Here is a 13781-nt window from a genome sequence, read left to right on the forward strand (position 1 = left end):
ACGGGAGTTAGCCCCTCCACCAGGGACCTGCCAGGCCGGCCAACAGGGAGGCCACATCGGGGTTGGGTCACTTGGGACAGTGGAAGGCAGGAGGGCCTCGTGGTCTGTGCATCTCCAGTGTGACAAGCAGCCAAGCGTGTTGTCATCACGTGACCAATGGTATGGGTGATGCGTGACCAGACGCAAGTACCTTGGGCAGATCCTGAGTGGCCAACTCCAGACCCTCCCAGAGTCCACAGGAGTGCATGGTTAAGATGGCTCCCGTCTCGGGGTTCTGGCATGAGTGCCAGCTTTGCTTCGGCCTCGAGCTCCCTGCTGCTAGCGCACACCTAGGAGACAGCAGTATCCTGCCACCTACATGGGATATAATCCCAAGCCCCTGGTTTAAAAAGCTATGCATGAGACAGTGTACTCTCCTGTGTCAAGTCCCCAAACAGGCAAGAACCGCATAAAACTTGCAGGTGTGTGCTCCTTGGCCAAAGTGTAAAGCAGAGGTGGTAACGACTGTCGCATGGTCCTAAGAGCCAGGAAGTGCCTGCCCTGGGGACCCCGGTGGGGGTGCCTTGCTGCGATCTAGTTCTGGGCCCGCTTGCCAGTTCAGAGCTGGTGTCCAGTAACCCACAGCACCTGTGCCATATGCACTTCTCTGTCCAAGGATACAGAATAAAAAGCCGCCATAGTTTTACGTGAACCCAGTAACTAAGCCAGCAACACGCCACACGTGATCTTTCATCTTTGTGGCTCGTGGGTTACTATTCACGTGACTTGTTCAAAAGAAGCCTCCATTCCAGCATGAAAGCTGAGAGCGGGAGAAGGGAGGCAGGGAAGGGGTCCTGCTCACCGAGAATGCTGGGCACAGCACCATCCCCCACCCCAGACACAGTCCTCAGCAACCATCTTGCCCCAGTGGGTGCCAGTTAGGGCTGCCCTCCCCATCCCATGGTCCCCAGTGGGGTCTCCCTCCACCAGGCGGCTGATTGTCGAGAAAGCAGCCTCGGTCACCCTGGCTGGCCCTTGGGCCACCTCGAACCTGCCGATGCTGCAGGCTGCTTGCTCGACTGCCGAGCCCCAACCCCACACACACCTCTGAATGGCTGCTATGACGCATCTCCAGCTATGCGGGCAGGGCAGAGGGGCACACACGGAGTGCTGGGGTCCTGCAGCCGGCAGCGTGGAGGACAAAGGGACCCCAGGGTCAGGTGACTCACAAAAGTGAGCTTGAGAAGCATGTTCTACACAATGACAAGCACAAAGATGTGGCTTCAGTTTCAGTCCAGGGTGCCAGATGGAGGGATGAAGGGGAAAAAAAATCCCAGGATGCCCTAGCTGTAATGAGAAAGGCAGGGAGGGTAGTTAACTGCAGACTGGGAGTAGGGGGACAAAGACCAGGCATCCACTGACTCCAGCTGCCGGCCCCAACCGTGCCAGCCCGAGGCAGAGCCCCTCTTCAGGGGCTGGCCTCCCACCGCATGCCATCTCTCTCCACCTTCTCCCACTCTGCCCCGCAGCAATGGGAGGCCCAAGGCACCAATCTGTGCTTTACTCTTTGGAGCTTCCCTCTCGAGTGTCACCCTGGCCCTGGGCCCAGCGGATGTCTTCGCAGCTGCCCTGAGCCTTGCGGCGGGAAGTTGCCGGGACCTTGTCCTGGCTGGTGTCCATGACAGCTCCCCACACCCTCGTGTTTCAGAGAGCCAGTCGCGGCCTTGTGAGATCAGGAAGCATCCATTCTGTTGTCATTTTCAAGAGAGCGAGCTGGAGTGGACTGACACTTCTGAGAGGAGCATCTCTTGGGGCTAAGGAAGTGGTACCCCACGCACAGGCAGACGCAGGAGCTGTCATTACCCACAGAGACTTCACCCGCTGAGAGGGCTGGTTACCTGCCTGCACTGCCAGAGCCAGATGGAGGCCTCGGTCAGCAGGAGGCTGGGAAGCCAAGGGCAGAGAGGTAAGACCCCAGCCTGAGGCCTGCCCAGCCGCAGCTGGGTGTGGAGGTGGTGCTAGGACTGTTGGCACTAACCCTGTGTCCACTACTGCCACCTGGTTCTGGTCCCTGGAGCCTGGATAGGCTGTTACAGGTGGGACGAGTTCCAAAATGTTTGTCTTGGGCCTGGTGCGATGGCTCAGCAGTTAAAAACTCACCTCACAAGTTCTGAGATCCCACATGGGCACCGGTTCGGGTCCCAGCAGCCCGGCTTCCCATCCAGCTCCCTGCCTGTGGCCTGGGAAAGCGGTCGAGTATGACCCAAAGCCTTGGGAGCCTATATGCACATGGGAGACCTAGAAGAGGCTCCTGGCTGCTCGCTTCAGATTGGATCAGCTTGGAGAGCGAACCAGCAGATGGAAGATGTTTCCCTCTATCTCTCTTCCTCTCTGTAAATCTTTCCAGTAAAAACATAAATCTTAAAAAAAAAATGTTCTGTGAGCCCAGAGTGGACAGATGCCCTTGCATTCTCCGCCCATCATCCCTGTGGCACAGGCCAAAGACACGGTGTAGACCCCTCAGAAACTTGAGCCTACGACTTCAGCTAGTTCTTGGACACCAACCAGGTGTCCTGCAGTTCCATCTGCTTGTGTCACTGCTGACCTGGAGCAGGTATCTGGTCCCATGAGTGAAGAGCTCCGTTCCTTAAGACTCTTCCACGTGGGATGCCAGCAGCATGAGCAGGCCTCCCGTGCTCTGAGCGACTGGACAGAAGCAGGGCTTTTCCACAAGCCCACCCTTGTTTGCAGGAGTCTGCTGGGATAGCTCGGAAGGCAAGGGAGCGCTGTGCCTCTGTTTGCCAGCGTGCTGTAAGGCCTGCGTCTCAGTCTGTCTGCAGCTGGAACTGCTGAGCGTGGATGAAGGAAGGAGCTCTCCACGGCTCGCAGTTCTGGGAGTCCCAGAGCGTGGGGTTTGCTAGTGAGGCTCCACCGCCTCTGGTGCCACCCGCGGGGGTCCAGCGCCTCAGGGGGAGGCTCACCCTCAAGGGGAGCACTTGGTGCAGTGTCGGAAATGCCACGGGGGGCACTGGCATCCCATGCCGGAGGCTCCACTTCCAGCTCTAGCTTCCTGCTATAGTGCAGCACGGGCGGCAGCTGCTGGGCGCCCACGGGAGGCCTCAAGGTGAGACTGACGCTGGAGCCGCAGGTGCAGCTCTGATGGTGCAGACCGCCTCGCTGAGTGCACCTGGGGGTTCTGTTGATGAAGACAGTGGACCACGGTCCACCTGGATGGCCACAGGCAGTTGCCTGCCACTTTCTCTTCAGGGCCAGGGGTTCTAGAAACTCCAGACTGGCCTGCACATCAGGGTATTGTCATCTGTCGGGAAGATCCACAGCCCTGTGAGTCCTGGGCTCTGGGGCCCCAGGGGGCCGGCTGCATCCCCTCACCCCACGCAGCGTGACCAGCGTGACTGTGTCTCGGAAAATCAGGGCAAAGCTGCTTTCAGGTGAGTGCGGGGAACCAGGGTCCAGGGGCTCTGGAGGGGGGACCCATCTCAGTCCCTGTTTCTGGGGACTCTCCAGTCCCCGGGGGCCTAAGGACAGGGCCAGTGCTGCTGCTACTACTGACTGAGCAGGAGTTCTCAGGGCTGGAAACTCCTGTGGCCGTTGTACGTAAAGGAAATTCCTGGGGCCGCCACGGGCACAGCGGATAAAGCAGCCAAAGGTGGACGGAGTGTTGGAGCCTGCCTGCCACCTGCTGGGACACCTAGACGGAGCGCCTGGCTGTGGCAGCCACCCAGGGAGAGGTCCAGAGACTGGAAAGCCTCTTCCCTTGCTCCCTCCTTCTCTGTACTTCTGACTTCCTAAGTAAATTTCTATGGGGAGGACTTCTGCATCACAGGAGGGTCTGGACCAGCTAGGTTTTGTAAGAAGTCCATCTCGGGCCCGGCACGATTGCATAGCGGTTAAAGCCCTCCCCTTGCATGCGCCGGGATCCCATATGGGCGCCAGTTCTAATCCCGGCAACCCCACTTCCCATCCAGCTCCCTGCCTGTGGCCTGGGAAAGCAGTCAAGGATAGCCCAAAGTTTTGGAACCTGCATCCATGTGGGAGACCCGGAAGAAGCTCCAGGATCCTGGCTTCAGATTGGCTCAGCTCCAGTCATTGCGACTGCTTGGGGAGTGAATCATCGGACGGAGGAACTTCCTCTCTGTCTCTCATCCTCTCTGTATATCTGCCTTTCCAATAAAAATAAATAAATCTTTAAAAGTAAATAAATAAATACAATCTTAAAAAAAGAATTCTAGGGCCCGGCGCAGTGGCGCAAGTGGTTAAGTAAGGTCCTCGCCTTGCACGCCCGGGATCCCATATGGGCGCTGGTTCTAATCCTGGCGGCCCTTCTTCCCATCCAGCTCCCTGCTTGTGGCCCGGGAAAGCAGTCGAGGACGGCCCAAGGCTTTGGGACCCTGCACCCGCGTGGGAGACCCGGAAGAGGCTCCTGGCTTCGGATCAGCATAGCATCGACCTTTGCGCTCACTTGGGGAGTGAATCATTGGACGGAAGATCTTCCTCTCTGTCTCTCCTCTCTGTAAATCTGCCTTTCCAATAAAAATAAAAATAAATCTAAAAAAAAAAAAGAATTCTATCTTGCAGGTGCACCATCGTTGCATAGCAACAGTCAGCGCAGCAGCATATTAACCATGTTAAACCTCCAACGTACACCAGCAGGCTTAGCAGCGTCTGCCACTTGGGACTTCAGTCCCCACGCCAGGAGCCAAGCCACTGCGGGTTAAGGCTTAGCACGGGGTCAGGCACAGCGCGGGTCTGCGTGCGTGTGTCTGGAAGAGACAGGGAAACATCCCCAGAGCTCGTGGGAGCTGTTCCCACGTCACCCACGTGGCTGAGGGCTCTCGTTCCTCACGCCGCCTGTGGGGTGGCCTAGAGAGCCTCCCGGCGTTGGCAAGCACATCTTACCAGGGCAGAGCAGCGGACCAAGTCGGCATACTGTCAGACTCTCCATCAGGAATCCCAGAATCCAGGGAAGAAAAACCGCTCTGCTCTTGTCTGGGGCCAGGGGAGGAAGCTGACGGGGTCAGGCGGCTTTTCGGATCACGCTCGCGGGCTGGGAGGATTTACATATACATATGTATGTGTGAAATATATATATAATTGGAAAGCCAGTCATAAAAAGAGAGAAGGAGAGACAGAGAGGAAGATCTTCTGTCTGCTAATTCATTCCCCAAGTGACCACAAGGGCTGGAACTGCACTGATCCAAAGCCAGGAGCCCAGAGCCTCCCCTGGGTGTCCCACATGGGAGCAGGGTCCCAAGGCCCTGGGACCTCCCCAACTGCCCTCCCAAGCTACAAGCAGGGAGCTGGATGAGAAGTGGGGCCGCCGGCATTAGAACCAGTGCCCATATGGGATCCCAACGTGTGTAAGGCGAGGACCCCAGCTGTTAGGCTACCGTGCTGGGCCCCACGTTGGGAGGCTTTTACAAGTATCCGTGTAGGCATGGCTCGGTCACGTCAAATGCAGCTGCCACGCAGGGAGCTGAGGGACAGCGGGGGGCAGTTCTGTTTCCAAGGGCGTGGCAACTCTGGCCACTGGTAGCTGCCAGGTTTTAGTCATGCCGTGGCTTGTGTAGATTCTAGCACGCTAGCTGTGGGACCCCCAGGCACTGTGTGTGGGTCAGCAGTTCTGTTTGGCTCGCTTCTGGCACAGCATTTGGGATGCTGACCATGTCATAGCCAGGCGTGAGAACCCTGCCTTCCATGCCCCTTCCGTGGCGTCACCTGTTGGGGTTTCGGGTTGAGGTCAGTGACTCGGTGTTGACCTTCACGGTTTTCACAGCCCTCCCTTGTGCTACAGCCACGTCTGTGTGCCCTGTGGCCTGGCTTGGTACATCCTGGCTGTCGGTCTGATTGGTCACACCTTGAAAAGGAAATGACTGATGACCAGAGGAGGCCGGTGCCATGGTGTAGCAGGCCAAGCCTCTGCCTGTGGCACTGGCATCTCATATGGGTGCAGGTTCAAGTCTTGGCAGCTCCAGTTCCCGTCCAGCTCTCTGCTGATGTGCCGGGGAAAGCAGCAGAGGATATTCCAAGTACTTGGGTCCCTGCACCCATGTAGGAGACCTGGAGGAAGCCTGGACCAGCTCAGTTCTGGTCATTGCAGCCTTCAGGGGCGTGAACCAGCAGATGGAAGATCTCTCTTTCTCTCAAGTAAAATTTAAAAAATAATTCTAAAAAAGAGAAATCAAGGAAAGAGAGAGAGAAAAAAAGAGCTGAAATTCAAGCCTGGGCACTGGGGCACACATGCAGATGTCCTAAGCGTTGTCTGAGCCCCAGGGCCAGCACCCCACATGGTGTCCACTCTCTGGGATCCAGATTTTGCAGGGCTCCCAACCTGTTTGCCTCTTCTCCCACTGAGTCTGCCCCCTCATGAATCACCAGCCTGTTCCCAGGGCATGTTCGCACTTCCCAGACCACCGTGACATGGCTGCCGGGAGAAACTGCCCAGGTCTGTCCTGTGCCATTCAGTGCCATGCCCCTGCGCAGGGCTGCACGGCTGGTGGGGTTCACCTCCTGTGCAGCTGCTGTGTGCATGGTCCCTGGACAGTACCAGGTGCTCATGCAGGGACCCAGGAGTGCAGCTGCACACAGAATCAGTGCCCAGCGCTGCCCTGTCTCAAGGAAAACCCCTGAAGCAGGTGCAGTTATCACCCCATTTCCCAGCTAGGGAAGCTCAAGTCTCAGAGGGGGGCTCAGTCACAGCAGGAGCTTAGCAGGGCGAGGAGATCTGAACTCACACAGCCTTAGAGCCTGTGTGGCTTGGAGAACTGTGATGGGGGCCGGCGTGGGGGTTCCACAGGTTCAGCTGCTGCCCATGGTGTCGGCATCCTGTGGGGGCACTGGGTCAGGTCCTGGCTGCTGCACATCCCATCCAGCTCCCTGCTGTTGTGCCTGGAAAAGCAGCAGCAGATGGCCAAGTGCGTTGGCCCCTGTACCCACTTGGGAGACCCAGATGAAACTCCTGACTCCTGGGTTTGACCTGGCCAGTGCTGGCCAAACTAAATGATTTTCTTTACTATTTTTTGAAAAGCAGCAGCAAGCTTTGGCAGTCCCCACCACCGCTGACTGCCTGGGAGTGGGGATGTGCAGGGAACAGGTAGCAAAGGGCCCGGGAAATGGGGTACCGGGTGATTGCTGTACTGCTGGGGTTCCCAGGAGCAAGGGCAGGCTGGCTGGCGTGTGGGAGCTTTTGTCAGGGGTACCGGAAGGATCGCCTGGCACAGGGCACCTCCCCGGTGGGGCCTGGCAGGGCACTGATCCTCGCCGCTGGATTGGCCACTCACAGACAAGGCCACCAGTGCTCGCCTCCCCTGCCCCTCAAGGCATGAACACAGGGTGAAGCCGCGACCTGAGATGTGGCACCATCCTGTGTTGGCATGTGGCTCCCTGTCTGTCTCCCCCAAGTAGGGGGGGCCCTGGCAGTGTGCCCCTGGTAACAGGCTGAAGGCTGGTGTAAGGGGTGCCAGGCAGGGCCCCTCTCCTGGCAACCTGAGAACCCTGGCAGCTGTGTGGCATTGTGAGGCCATATTCTGTCCAGCCTGGCCCCTCCTTCTGCAGCCCTCCCCACAATGGCTGCTGCCCGCCAGCCTTCTTGCATGCCCCTTCATACCAGCCACTGGCTGTCTTCTGCTGGCGTGTAAGGAGGCTCTTTCCCTGGCACACCCCAGACCCCTTCCACGACCACCACTGCCACCATTCCTGGGCATCACTGTGAAGCTGGCCATGTCTTCCACAGTACAGGAAGCAGGTGAGTGCCCACCCCGCACACCCCACAGGACAGAGCCAGGGAGGCTGTGGAGGGAGGTGCCCTGGCCAGGGCATGGGGGAGCCAGGGTGGGATGGGGAGGGGAGGAGGACCCCTCCCCAAAGTCGTACTTCGCCTCTGCACCTGCTGCTCCACTCTGGCCAACAACCGTGCTGGGGCCCAGGAGTTGGTGACTGGGAGGAGAGGACCAGATGCCTGTAGGCCCTGGGATGATGCCACGGAAGTCCCCTGAAGGCAATGCCTTCCGCATCCCAGCTGTGCAGGCAGAGTGGCCATCGCCAGCCCAGCGCCCTGACAGCTGGCCCCAAGGCCACATCTTGTCCAAGTTCTGGCTCTTGTCTGTCTCCATCGGCTGACAGAACCGCATGGGGACAGAGCTCAGGACAGCTGGGTGTCACCATTGTCATCTGAAGGGGCAGGGGTGGCACGGCCCCCATTCCCCTCTCACAGAGCAGCCATCGTTTGAGCCCACCTCTACCTTGCAGCTGTAGGCAGGAGGAGCCGGCGTCCCGGTGGGCTTAGCTCTGAGAAGGGACTCCCTGGCTTGCCCACCGGGGAGTCAAGCCAATGGGTCTTTTTTTTCTTGTTTTAACTTTTTACAGTTTACTTATTTGAAAGTCAGAGCTACAGAGAGGGAAGGACAGAGATCTTCCATCTACTGGTTCATTCCCCAGATTCCTGCCACGGCTCCCCCTCACGCAAACGATTTGGAGCACATGTCTGTGGTCAGATTCACCATTGCAACTTGGCAACACAGACATTTTCTGCATGTTGAATAGAATCACATGCTTAGTTGGTGAACTAGAGAGACTTGCCTCACAGCACAGTGGACCTTCCTTCGGCTTCCCAGAAAACGTGGGGAAAGTGCTCATCTCGGACAAAGTTAGCCAACAGCTGGACTTGGGCCCCTGCCCGGGCTGCTCACATTATACTTCCTTTCCTTTTGGTCACAGTCCCAGTCATGTGAGATCCCGGCTCCTTCCCCTGGGCCAAGCGCTGCACGTGACAGACTGCTGAGCAGTCCTTGGAGGTGTGGAAGGGCATCCCTGGGGACAGTGGCACAGGAATTGGCCCCGTCCCCTGCTGGGCATCCCTGGGGACATCACTTACAGGAATGAAAGGCGAGATTCTGTTGACTGGCTCTTCCCAGAAAGGGTCACACCAACACATTTTTACAAATGCCCACGTGATAATACAGTAGGGGGGGAGGTTCAAAAAAGTTGATGGAAAAATGTGCTTTATGAGAAAATTATGCATGGATGAGAGAATATTTTTGCATCCCCATTCCTATCCCGTAATTCCATTTCTTTTCCTTTTTTAAAGATTTATTTTTTTATTGGAAAGTCAGATTTACAGAGAGGAGGAGAGACAGAGAGAAAAAATTTTCCCTTTGCTGGTTTAGTCCCCAAATGGCCACAATGGCCAGACCTGAACAGATCCAAAGCCAGGAGCCAGGATCCTCTTCCAGGTCTCCCACGCGGGTGCGGGGTCCCAAGGCCGGGGCCGTCCTTGACTGCTTTCCCAGGCCACATGCAGGAGCTGGAAGGGAGGTGGAGCAGCTGGGATATGAACCGGCGCCCAGATGGGATCCCGGTGTGTGCAAGGTGAGGGTGTTGTGCCAGATTTTGAGATTCCCAGAAAATCAAGTCTGAAGTCGTTGCTAACACATAAAGGTGATTTGTTCAGGTTACCCTAGGTCTCCCAGCTAACCTCCCCAGTCCAGTAGGGCTGAGGGAAGGGGCAGCTGCACTGAGGCTGCAGCAGGAGCAGCAGGGCAGAAAAAAAGAGGGTGAGGTTGAACAGTCCAGGGTTCTTGTACATTTCAGGTCAATTCCATGTTATCTTCAGCCACGATTGGTCAGTTTAACTGTTAACTTTCAAAAAGAGCAAGCTGGCAGGTTTCTATTGGTGGGTTTGAAGCAAACAGCTTTCAAAAGATAGAAAGTGATGAGCTATAGGGCTGTGGGTCTTATCAAACACCAGGGACTTCCTTCCCTGAGGAGTGCTCTGCCTCCGTGCCCTGCCAGGTGCCCTGCCGGGTGTCGCATAGACTGTCAGGCCTGGAGTTGACACAGCCCCCAGCCAAGCAAGTAAGGCAGAAATCACAAAAGCAGAAAACACCTAGGTTCTTCGAGGGCTTTAGCCACTAGGATACTGCGTCAGGCCCCTGTAATTCCATTTCTTGTCCACTGTTTGAAATACCCTCATAAGCAGATAAGGTAAATTTCAGAGGCCTGGTACAGTTGCTTAGCTGGCCAAGCCACTGCCTATAATACCTGACTCTCCCATGGGTGCCGGTTCCAGTCCCAGCTGCCCCAGTTCCGATCCAGCTCCCTGCTACTGCATCTGGAAAGGCAGTAAAGGATCGCCCAACTCCTTGGAAGCCTGCAACCACCCACGTAGGAGACCCAGAGAAAGCTCCTGGCTCCTGGCCCAGCCCTGGTCAATGTGGCAATTTGTGGAGAGAATCAGCAGATGGAAGACCCCTCTGTCTCTTCTTTTTCTGTAACTTTGCCTTTTAAATAAATAAATCTTTTTTAAAAATGCAATTTCAGCACTTTGCAAATATGCACAGAAAGTGTGGGGGTGTCTCGCTCTGCCTTGTTTTCCTTCTCCAGTGCCTGGGGCTGTGAGCACCTGCTTTCCCGGGGCGGGACAGCCCCGACCGTGAGCTACAGGGTGACACACTAGTGCAGTGCACTGGGCTGGGGCGGGGGCGTTCTGAGGTGGCCAGGGGCCGGCCAGCCTCATTTTGGGTCTGGCATTGCCCACAGAGATGCATGGTGCACAGAAAAGAACTGAGAGAGGGTGCTAAGCAAGGCAGGAAGTTTTCTGCAAGAATGTTCTGCCATTCAGCCTGGGCACAGGCCGCCTGGCAGCCAAGCTGGGCAGGGTCCTGGGAGAGGCTGGGGCTCCCTCTCTCTCTCTCCCTTCCCTCCCCTCTCTTCCTCTCTTCTCTCCCTCTCTTCCTTCTCTTTTTATTTTTTTATCAGAAAGGCAGATCAAATTTACAGAGAGAAGGAGAAACACAGAGAAGTCTTCCATCTGCTGGCTCACTTCTTTTAAGATTTATTTTTTATTGCAAAGTCAGATATACAGAGAGGGGAGAGGCAGAAAGCAAGATCTGATGAGTCGCTCCCCAAGTAGCCACAACGGCTGGCCAGAGCTGAGCGGATTCAAAGCCAGGAGCCTGGAGCTTCATCCGGGTCTCCCACACGGGTGCAGGAATCCAAGGCTTTGGGCCGTCCTCCACTGCTTTCCCAGGCCACAGGCAGGGAGCTGGATGGGAAGTGGAGTGACTGGGACACAAACCAGAACCAGTGTCATATGGGATGCTGGTGACTGCAGGTGGAATATTAGCCAGTTGAATTATGGCGCCAGCCCCAAACTGGGGCTCTTATGTAAGGAGTGGGGTTCACTTCTTCCCTCCTCCCTCCTCTTCGTTTCCTGGATAAAGGTTTTGCCGGGTGTGAAAAAGGCAGGCTTCCTCCCAGGGTTTTGGCACCTGCTGTAGTCAGACCCGGTAGCACCAAGCAGGGGGAATTCTCCCAGGGTGTCTTCTTGCAGGGATAGTGTTGGGAGTGGGTGGGGCTTTGCAGAGCAGATCACCTGCTTCTCAACCTGAGCTGCTCCCTTCTGGCCAAGCTGCCTCCTGGCTGCTCCTCCCTCCTGCAACCTCACTCAGCTGTGGGAGCAACCCAGTCAGTATGGGGGTTCCCCTTTCCCCACACCCCCAAATCCTCCACCTGCCTGCACCAGGTGCAGGCCCCAGTGCACACAGCCCCAGCCCCTGTCCACAGCATTCCGGCAGCTGTCATTCCCCCCAGCCCCAGCCCCCTGCAGCTGTCCCTCAACAACACGCTCTCAACCAGAGAGTGCCTTCTTCACCGGGCCCACCAGACACAGCCTCTGGGATGTCTCAGTCCCCACCCCCAAGCATAGCCCCTGCTCCTCTGTAACACCTCCATCCCCACCTGTTTGTCCTGGATGCATCCAGGCTGGCCAGCCAGACGTGGTCGTCACTGAAGCAGGTGTTTCCAGAGCATCTTGGTGCGGGGGTCTCCCACAGTGGCTTGTAGGCGTCACCCTGGGACGGGGGCAGCTCAAGTCCACAGTCCCCAGCTGGGCCTCGGGGTTCTTTCCCTCTGCAGGGTGCGGAGAGGAACTGAACTGCCTGCCAGCTCTCCTATCTGCCCATTCTTTATCTCTACTCTCAACCGGTCCCCACCTTTCCTGGGCCCCACCTACCCACTGCCTCCAGCAAGGCCAGGCCCAGGAGGCGCCCAGCACAGCAGCTAGCCTGCTTAGGGGCAATTGCTGTGTCCACTGGCCCCACAGGGCCCTGCCCTGAGAGACCACCAGCCAGGCCCTGCCCTGGCCCTGCTGCTGGCTGCCCATATACTTAGTGGCTCCCTGCCTGACAGCTTCTATATTTGTGTGTGTGTGTGTGTCTCACCGACCCCTATGTCATTTTTTAAAAAGCTTATTTATTTGAACGAATTAGAGAACCGTTCATCTTTGGTTTGTTCCCCAGTGGTCAGGCATAGGCTGGGAACCAGGGGCTCCATCCGGGTCTCTCCCCTGGGACCCAAGCATCTGAGCCATCTTCCGCTGCTGTGGGATGTTGGCGTGGCAGCAGCTCTCCCCCCGCCCAGTACACTGTTACCTCCATCCCACTTCCCCAGGCTTGTGTGGGAAGCCTGGGCTAGGACCAGGTCCCATCTTGCCCTATAAACAAGGGGTGGGGGGCAGGAACTTGTCCGGGAGACTCCTCCAGCTACATCCAGGAAGCGTGGGATTCGCAAGAGAGCCATAAAGGGGCACTGTAGCGGGGGTGCAGGATTTGGGGATGGGGCTGAGGACCTGGCGCGGTTTCAGTCACCCAGGCCATGCTGGTGTGATGATGCAGTGGCTAAATCCTCACCTTGCAAGCAATGGGATCCCATATGGGCACAGGTTCATATTCCAGCTGCTCCTCTTCCCATCCAGCTCCCTGCTTGTGGCCTGGGAAAGCAGTGGAGGACGTCCCAAAGCCTTGGGACCCTGCACCCGTGCGGGAGACCCAGAGGAAGCTCCAAGCTCCGGATTGGCTCAGCTCTGGCCACTGAAGCCATCTGGGAAGTGAACCAGATTGGAAGATCCATCAAAGCCAAGTGAATTTGATAGGAGGGGGTGGGGAACAGGCTGCCTTCAGCTGGTCTGTCAGGGAGGGCGGTGGAGGTCCACAGAGGTCCCGCCTTCCCTCTGCCAAGCTCTCGGCCTCTCTGCGAGGGAAGAGGGAGGAGGGCCGGGTGAGAATGGCTTGGGGCCGCTTCTCCTGCGGCACAGGCTAAGCTGGGAAAGCTGGGCGCCTGGGCAGGAACTGTGGGCATTGAGAGCAGGATCCAAAGGTGGGGTGCATGGAGAGGCAGCCCCAGGGGCGCCTCGCCCCTCCACCCCCTCCTGCGGCCTTTTCATTTTGACCCAAAGTGCATCTGGACACCGCCCAGGTCAGGGTGCAACGCTCTGGGCCTTCCTCTGCGCTGGGGGTTGGGGGGTAGACCAAGGGTGCACCGCAGGTGTCCCCAGGAGGCAGGTCTGCGTCCTCGAGAGAGGTGCTGGCCACACCCTCTGCAAACCACCTAATTCACAAAACAGGAAACGGAGGGGAAGGGCGCTCCCCTGCCCCCAGCAAACTGACTGCCTGGGCCGGACTCGAGCGTCCCCCTCCCCCCATGCCGGACCCCAGGAGGGCAGGGGTCCCCGTGTTCGGAGCTGGGGGAGTGCTGGGGGTGCTGGTTGGAAGGACCGCGCTGGTGCCCAGGTGGTCCCAGAGGGGAAACGGCGGGCCCTGAAGGCCACGTTTCAGGAGACCGTTGCTGGCGGTCAGAGGGCCGCCAAGAGGGTGGTCCACGGCCGGGGCCGTCCCTTTAAGACGGCCGTCCGGCCCCGCCCTCGCCGCCAACCACCCACGTGATCCCGGTCTTGTGACCGGGGAGGAGGGGGAGGGGGCGGGGAAGCCCGCGGCGCGCGCCCGCCCCGC

The sequence above is a fragment of the Ochotona curzoniae genome, unplaced genomic scaffold, assembly GCF_017591425.1.
Source record: "Ochotona curzoniae isolate NIBS_2020 unplaced genomic scaffold, NIBS_Ocur_1.0 contig_54, whole genome shotgun sequence".
Taxonomy (NCBI): domain Eukaryota; kingdom Metazoa; phylum Chordata; class Mammalia; order Lagomorpha; family Ochotonidae; genus Ochotona; species Ochotona curzoniae.